We start from the raw sequence: 9165 nt of genomic DNA on the forward strand, positions 1-9165 counted from the left end.
TTCAAGAACACTTGTCACCAAGGCTTTTCGCCACGGTTTTTTCTGGCCGACTGCTTTGGAAGACGCCAAAGACTTGGTACAGAAATGCAAAGGGTGCCAGAAGTTCCGCTCCAAGCCACATCAGGCGGCTTCTGCACTCAATACTATCCCCATTACCTGGCCCTTTGTTGTCTGGGGCCTGGACATGGTGGGACCATTCAAAATAGCACGAGGTGGCATGACTCATCTGCTTGTCGCAGTGGACAAGTTCACCAAGTGGATAGAAGCAAAACCAATCAAGAAGTTGAATGCTCCGACTGCTGTGACTTTCATCTCCGACATCACCATCTGGTATGGCATACCACACAGCATCATCACCGACAACGGCACAAACTTTGCCAAAGGTGCCTTGGCCCGTTTCTGCGTGACACAGGGCATCCGACTGGGTTTAGCGTCCGTTGCCCATCCGCAGTTAAACGGTCAAGTGGAGCGAGCAAACGGCCTCATTTTGTCTGGCATCAAGCCCCGACTGGTCGAACCTCTGGAGCGTTCGGCCGGCTGCTGGCTCGACGAGCTGCCGGCCGTCCTCTAGAGTCTGTGCACAACCCCGAACAAGTCAACCGGCTTCACGCCTTTCTTCCTCGTCTATGGTGCCGAAGCCGTCATCCCGACAGACATAGAATTCGACTCCCCCCGAGTCACCATGTACATCGAAGAGGAGGCCAAAGAAGCACGAGAAGACGGCGTCGATCTGCCGAAAGAGGGCCGGCTGTTGGCACTCAGCCGGTCCAGCATCTACTAGCAGAGCCTGCGCCGATACTACAACCGGAAGGTCAAGCCGAGATCCTTCCAAGAGGGAGACCTTGTGCTCCGGCTGATCCAGCGAACAACCGACCAGCACAAGCTCTCAGCGCCTTGGGAAGGCCCCTTCATCATTAGCAAGGTGTTGGGCAACGACTCCTACTACCTGATCGACACTCAGAAGCCTCGAGCGCGCAAGAGGGACGACTCCGGCAAGGAGACGGAGCGCCCATGGAATGCAAATCTCCTCCGAAGATTTTACAGTTGATGCAGTATGTACCACGCTACCTTTTGTATTAAAGTACGAAGACTCTGGGCCCCCCGAGAAGAGCTCGTGGACTGCCCTCTTTTATCTATATGATAAGAATTATGCCTATGAATGTGTTATTTCATTTATGACGCCTGGCACCGGGTCCGACTAGTCGGCCCGGGGACTCGCCGCCTTGCACTATGTAATGCTTCCTGCAACCGGACAAGTTATGTGTTGGCACTTAAGCCATCTCCTGCCGGATGCCGCAGCTCGCAGAGCGACTATCTGGTGGGCAGGAGTAAGGCAGAAAGGGTGCCCACATAAAAAATGGCTTAGGACCGAAAGCATGTGCATAGTTCAAGCCGGCTTCCCGCCTCTACGACCGGCTGTTGAGCAGCCGGCCGGCCGGCTTCTCCTTAACTTGCTAAAACGTTCTAATTGGCTAAGTACTTGCCTTCCCGAAGGTAGCTAAGTACTTGACCCAGCCACAGTCTGCAGAGCGGCTGTTCGGCTGGCAAGACGGCAACTAAGGGAGGGCGGCAAAGGAAAAAGGCCAAGGAACAGAAGGCAGGAAAATATAGGACCGGCAAAAATATTTACACATCAAAGGCCCTTGGCCAGCATTTAACAAAGTTTGAAATACACCCCGCGGGTGGAATTGTGCAAAGTTAACAAGTTCGTCGAGACTGATAAGTAGGTAAAACAAAAGATAAACTGGCAGCCTAGGGAGCAGCAGACGGGTTCGGTGGATCGGAGGACTCGGTGGCGCCAGTTGGTGGAGCGGCCGGCTGGTCAGTCCCCGCTTGGTCGCCTCCAGTGGCAGCCAGCTCGCCTGGGCGTGGCTCGTTGCTGGAGGCGCGGTCAAGCTGAGATTAGCCGTCCGCTCCGACCTCTGGTGCCTCCTCTTCGCCTTCCACCTCCTCCTCGTCTTCTTCCTCGCCGCTGGAGTCGATCACCTCGGCCGAGTCGTCGCCGTCCTCCGGGTTCAGCCTGAACCATTCTGGTGGCGCCTCGGCGCCGTTCTCGGCCCGCTCCGGGATGAAGACGGTGGTGTCGGTGTACTCGGCGATTGGTGCCGCGCGCTTGACAAGGTCATCCTCTACTGCCACCAGCTCCTCCAGGGCCTCCTGCCGAAACATGGTCAACTAGGCTAGATTTAGCCCAGGGTACCATGCCTTGACAAACTCCAAGGCCCGGCGCGCTCTAGCTCAGGCCGAGGAGCCCTTCCAGGCTTCAAGATGGCCGGCCGCCACCTCCAGCCAGTCGGCAGTCCGACTGGGAGTGCGTGGTGCCGGCATGTCCGGCCACAGGGCGGTGATCGCCTGGGCGCCGACACGCTGAAGAAGGTGCATCATCCAGTGAGCCGGCCGAAGACGGGCCTCGTTGCTCAAGAGCTGCTCGCTAAGGGTCCGGGGGGCGTTGGCAGCAATCTGCGCACCTTCCGCCCTCCGTCCTTCGCGATCAGCTTCAATGGCCTGATTGGTGGCGTCAGAATGACCAGGGAAGAAGTCTACTCAAACAGGAAAGCCAAAGCCAAAGTTAGAAAGAAGAAACCGGCCTGACCAGAAGACGGCGGCTCGAAGAAAGAGTAAACAAGGAAGCCTACCATCAACCATGTTTCCGATCTGGCCGAAGCCGGCAGTCAGCAGCGCCTCCTTGTTGGTCCAGGCCGAGTGTTCCGTCTCGAACTCGGCAAGGAGGTTGGACTCCTTGTCCTCCGCCTCCTTCTGGGCCTTTTGAGAAGCTCCGCCTGCTCTGCCAGTTGCGTGACCAGCCGGTCATGCTCTTCGGCCAGCTTGCTGCACTCCGCCTCCTTAGCACAAAGTGCGGTGTTGGCTTCACCCAGCTACTGCTGCAGGGCGGCGTTGGCCTCTGCAAAAGCAGAGAAAGAAAAATATGTCAGCATCAACAAAGAGAGATATACTTGCCGGGAAGATCCGGCCCGACTGCTCAGCAGTCGGCCCGAATCTCGGGGACTACAGCCCATGGGTGCGCCAGCGCGCCCCCGCAGAGAGAGAAGACAAAGACTTACTACGGATTTCCGACAAGTCGGCGGTCCGCCGATCCAGCTCCTGGACGTTGGAGTTAAAGGCGGCTGCGTGAAGGTTGTGATAATCCTGTGATGAAAATTTCAGATAAATGCTAGTACTTGGAACTCGCCGATTAGAGTTCCGAGCCGCCTGCTCAGCAGTCGGCCTGAAACTCGGGGACTACACCCAGTGGGTGCGCTGGCGCGCCCCCACAGAGAAGCACAAGAAACAAAAACAAAGAAAGAAGGAAACATACCCGGATGGCCTCTCGCGAGTCCAGAAACGCCGTGTTACAGCGCTTGAGAGCATCGGCCTCGGCTCGGAGTTTGGCTTTGACGTCTAGGAGCGCCCGATTCAACGGGCCCGTTCTGCCTCCCCGCACCCAGTCGATGGGCGCGGTGCTGGACGCCTCGGCATCTGAGATTGAAGAGCTCGTGGCACCAGTATCCAGCGGGCGTGGCACCGAGGCCACCTTTGCAAGCCGGCGACGCGTTGGTGTGCGGACCTCAGGAGTCGGGTCCGTCACCACCTCGTTTCCGGCTGGCGGCACCGGCAGGTCCGTCGGCTGTTCGCCTTGCGCGTTCCTAGCCGGCGGCGGTGGAAGCACGATCACGTCCGACATGGCGGCGTCGCTGCCATCCCTCTCCATGACAGGGTGCTCGCCGCCGGCTTCCCCATTCCGCGCCACGAACTCCGGTGGTGGCGGTGCGGAGTTCAGGGGAGTGACAAATATCGCCGACTGGTGGCGCGCGGCTTCTTCAGCCTGCTTCTTCGGCGTGGCGGCTGCCTCGGCTTCCGCCAGCTTCTTCAGGGTGGCCGCCTCCGCCCTTTCCGCTTCCGCCTTCTCCAGGGAGGCGGCCTCTTGCTCCTCGCGCGCCTCCCTCGCATTTCGCTCCGTTGCCTCCCGGAGGTCGGCGGCCGGGTCGATTCGCCGGGTGGTGGCAGAAGTCTCCGCCGACCCAACGATGGAGGCGGCGGCCGACTTCTCAAGGGAGAGTGGGGCCCTAAGTCAAGAAGATAAAGCGAAAGAAACTCAGAAAGAATCAACAAGGAAAAATAAAGGCGCGAGAGGAAAGCAGTACTTACGCGGAAACCAGCTGTGGCTCCTTCACTGCCTTGCGGAAGCGGAGGGCCTTCGCGGCCGCCTCATCCCCTTAGTCATCGCGGCCGAGCCCTTGGGTTTCTTTGGCCGGCTGCCAAACAGTCTCGGCGCAGCCCTGCGCTTGTGCGCACCACCTTGGGCTGGCGACGCGGCAGACGAGCTCGCACCCTGCTGGTCGGACCCCGGCTGGCGGCGCGGGACGACTTCCCCCGCATCATCCTCGGGTCAGTCCTCGAGGCCGGCCCCGAGCCCTGAGCCGCCTGCTTCGCCGCCTCCCCCCTCGGCGTCGTCCTCCAAGGCCGCCACCCCCAAGTCGGGTCATCCACGTCGCTCTCTGCTCGGTCGGGGAGGAATAGACGCTCCGGCCCCGCGGCGCTGGCGGCCGGCTGGAGGAGGGGGCTCTGTTCAAAGGCCGATTGGTCAGGTTGGACAGGCAGAACTCGGCAACAAAAAAGATAGAGAAAAAGAAAGATAACTTACCATAGGCGGGGGGTCGGCGCGTGAATACGACTCCTTCCCGAACCGCCACTCTTCCGTGAGCTCGCAGTTCGCAAGGTAGTTCACCATATGAGCTACCTCTGCGTGAGGCATTTCCTTGGTGCATAGCCGGCTTGGGTCCCGATGCCCACTCATCTGACAGATCATGTGAGGGCGGCCCTGGAGCAGGAGCACCCGACGCGCCACGAAGGCGGACAACAAGTTGGGGCCGGTCAGGCCCTCCGACTGTGTCAACACCCGGAGCCGCGCGATTGCGGCGGCTCTAGAAGGCGACTGTGCCCTGGCCCGGTACGCCCAGTTGGGCCGCCTCCCAGCCGGCGGGCCGGCTGCGTAAGCCGGCAAGTTGACCCAATCACCCTCCGGGAAGACGCTCTTCACGTAGAAGTACGACCGCTGCCACATCTTCACCGACTTTATCAGTGTGATGGGAGGAAACGGATTTTCGGCCGCCGGCCTCCGCACCGCAATGAAAGCGCCGCATTGAGCCGGCACGCCCGTGACGAGGGTGTCGAGCTTGGTGTAGAAGAACTCCCCCCAAAGCTCGATGGTGGGGAGGACGCCGAGGAAGGCTTCGCACAGAGTGACGAAGGCGGATAGCAGCAGCACCGTGTTCGGGGTGAGGTGGTGCGACTGAAGATTGTAGAACTCGAGGAAGGACCGGAAGAAGCCACTCGCCGGCAGGCCGAGGCCGCGCAGGCAGTGTGAGCGGAAGACAACCCGCTCGCCCTCCTCCGACGCCGGCGAGATCTCCCTCTCCGGCGTGAGGCGAACCTTCACGTAGTCTTTGCCGGGCAGCCGCCGCGTCTGGCGGAGGAAGTCGATGTAGTCCTCATGGACTTCGGAGCCATCCCATGCTCTGGAGCGCGCCATGGGGGGCATGGGGTTGGCAGACGAGCTCATCGGAGACAAGCAGCGGCAGCGCCCCTGCGTAGCTTGGAGGTGCTGCGACGAAAGGAAGAAGAAGGAGGTAAGAGTGGGGTGGAGGGGCGCGTGTGCTCCGCTGCTCCCTCTCCTCCCCCTACTTATAGGCCTACGGGCTGCGAAGCCGAGGGGGCGATCGTGGGATTTACTGCGCCCACGACCCCACGCCCCCACCTTTATCGCGCGAGTTACTGCGCGCAGTAACTCCGCGGGGAAACTCAACCGCCCACCTCGGCCGCAGCAGATCCGCTCGCGTGCCGAGCCCAGGTAGTGGCGGGCCCCGCCCGCAGGCGCGTCCCATCGCGCGCGTGGGCTGGCAGACCGGCCCGGCCGCTCGACGCCACGTGGCATGCCCACGACGGGAGGCGGCCTGGAAGCTTAGCAAGCACGCCACCTAGTTCCCGCCGTCGCATTCGAAGTTTCGGACAAGTCAAGCTGGACGAGGCCGACTCCCGCTAGGCGGGTCGGCAGAAGTCGGACAAAGCACCACCTCAAGCATCGGAGAAGGAAATTGCTGAGGCTCCTCGGCTGCTCAGCCGCGGCGCCTCACCAGCTTCGGGGACTACTATCGGAGTAATGGGCCACGAGTAGGCTAACCCGAGTCCCTGGACCTTTCAAGACATCGGGGCTGGCTGCGCCCCTCAAGGCATCAAGACGGAGTGCCGCCTTCTGGTGGCCGGCTGGAGGAATAGCCGGCTGCCCGTAGACGGCTGAGTTCCAGAAGCCGGCACCAAGACAAGCTGAGTCCTAGTGGGCGGCCTCCAGAGAAGCCGACCCCTAGCAGTCGGCCCGTGCTGCCTTCAAAGTCCGCGCCCTCATCAAGAAAGACAAGACAGGGAGTGGCTACAGCGTAGCCCATCCCTCCCAAATACAGGGCCGGGCGTGGCCACAGTGCCCCGTACAGACGGAGATCTCCGCACGGCGCGGCACTGTTGCCACTCCCCCCTTGACGTCATCACCGACGGGCGGAGCCCTGTTCCCACGACGGCCTGTCGATACGGCCCGCAGGCGGCGGGCCCCACGAGGCAGTGATAACCCAGAAGGCGGAGGAAGCCAGACCAGCCGGACCTGAGGGCGGCCGAGTTCCAGCAGGCGGCCAACTCCTCCCCCAGGACCCGTGCGCCATTAACCAGACAAGACGCGGAGTGGCTACAGTGATAGCCCGCCAGGCGGCGGGACTGTAGCCACGCCCCCCCGACCAAGCCTGCGTCATTAGCATCACGGCTATAGTGATCAGCAGCCGGCAAGACCCGCGAGCGTTGGGAGCGGCCTGTCGGCTCCGTACCTAACCAGTCGGCGGGCCCCAGCAGCCAGCGAAGAAGCCAGAGGCCGGAGACACTAACAGCCGGGTCCTACACCTGGCGAGATTACCAATGTACCCCTTGGGGGTAGGCCTATATAAACCCCCCAGGGCACCCATGCAAAGGGTTCCCAACCTGTTAGAACTAGACTCACCCATAGAGAAAGGAGAGAGCTAGCCTTGCTTTCTTCCACCTCTAGCAAACAGCTCAACGAGCACCATTGTATCACTAGTGTGATCATGCGGAGACCCTGCAGAGCAGGATTAGGGGTGTTATCAACACGGAGAGCCCCGAACCTGGGTAAAGTTTGCCGGCGTACGTGTCTACGCCTCATCCCTCTTCCAGGCACCGGCGACATTCTACTCGCTCCCACCATGATAAGCCATCCATTGGCATATGTCGCACCCAACCCCCGACAGGATGCCCCGGAAGGCATCCCCTCTTTCGTCTTCATCTTTCGGTAACTTTACTTGAGGCAATATTTTTATTCACCACATGATATGTGTTTTGATTGGAGCGTCATTTTATTTTGTTAGTATTTGCTTTATGTTATTTAGAATAATGTTTTGCATCTCTATTTTAAATAAAAATGTCAAGGATAGCCTTTACCATGCTTATTTTGCAAGTATACATGTTGCTGTTTCAAAACAGAAAATTTATCACTATAGCAAAAATTCCCTAGGAAAGCCAGAATAAGAGAAAATGTTGAAACTTTTTGCATAATAAGCTCTGATAAATTTTCTACAGTGTGGTAGAATTTTATAATGTTTGGAGTTAGGGAAGTATGATGAATCTTGCATTCTTTATAGACTGTACTGTTTTGGCAGATTGTTGTTATGTTTGCATTGTTTGCACATATATGCTTGTTTAATGATTCTATTTGAGGATAGGAGTATTAAATATGCAGAGGCATTTAGTATGCAATGTTGAATAATATTTTTAGTGATTTGTTACAGTAGAAAATGATAAGGTTTTTGCATTGGTTTATACTAACTTATCTCATGAGTTCTTGTTGAGATTGGTGTGGATGAAGCTTTCGAGATTTAGGGAACTGTGATATGAGAGGAATTAAGGAGACACAAAAGCTCAAGCTTGGGGATGCCCAAGGCACCCCAAGATAATATTTCAAGAAGTCTCAAGCATCTAAGTTTGGGGATGCCCCGGTAGGCATCCCACCTTTCTTCTTCAACAATTATCGGTTAGTATCGGTTGAGCCTAAGTTTTTGCTTCTTCACTTGATGAGTGCTATCCTTGAAATGCCGTTTTATTTTGTGTTGCTTGCTGTTTGAATAATTTCCCAAGATCTGAAATTCTTAAATGAGAGAGAGTCTTCACATAGCTACATAATTATTTAACTACTCATTGATCTTCAGTTATATCTTTTTGGAGTAGTTTTTTATTTACTCGTGTGCTTCACTTATATCCTATGAGTAAATAGTTGAATGATTTGAATATCATAAATCTGAAATTATATATGTTTCATATGCTTATCCCATGGGTAGTAATCACTTCACATATAAGAAGTAGATGTGGTAAATTTATTGAAGGTTAGCAAACATTGGATTGGTCACTTGAACAATTCATGAAAGAATATTTAAGGAAGAGAGATTTCACATATAAATATACTATCTTGGACATCTTCTATGATTGTGAGCCCCATTAATTATTTTCAAACCTGAGCAAATTAGTTGAAGTTGGACAAGGAAGACAACATAATGAGTTATGCTTGGGTATATTTGCATAGAAGTTATATTGTTATGGATCCTCTAACATGTTGTGCTTGCTATTTAGAATCCTTTGCTAGCCAAAATATCTGTACTAAGTGGGAATACTGCTTGTGCATCCAAATTCCTTGAACCAAGTTTATTCCATGAGTGTCCACCATATCTACCAATGTGCGGTATTTACCTGCCGTTCCAAGTAAATTTGCATGTGCCAAACTCTAAACCTTCAAACAATAATCTGTTTTGTATGCCCGAATCGCTCATGTAGCGACTAGGGGCTGTTAGTATCTTCCATGCTAGGTGGGTTATTCTCATGATGAGTGGACTCCGCTCATCATGAGAAAATGGCTGGTAACTGGGATGCCCAGTCCTATTATCAAAAGATCAAAAAAAATCGCAAATTATTGAAACAAAACTCCCCCAGGATTGTTGATAGTTGGACAGCACCCGTTGTTTCGGACAAGCCGTGGAGTGTGATTGTTGATGGAGGGGGAGTAATATCTTTACCTTTCTGTTTGGGAACCGCCTATAATGTATCTAGTATGGAAGATATTGGGAA

The sequence above is a fragment of the Triticum aestivum genome, chromosome 6D (genome assembly GCF_018294505.1).
Source record: "Triticum aestivum cultivar Chinese Spring chromosome 6D, IWGSC CS RefSeq v2.1, whole genome shotgun sequence".
Lineage (NCBI taxonomy): Eukaryota > Viridiplantae > Streptophyta > Magnoliopsida > Poales > Poaceae > Triticum > Triticum aestivum.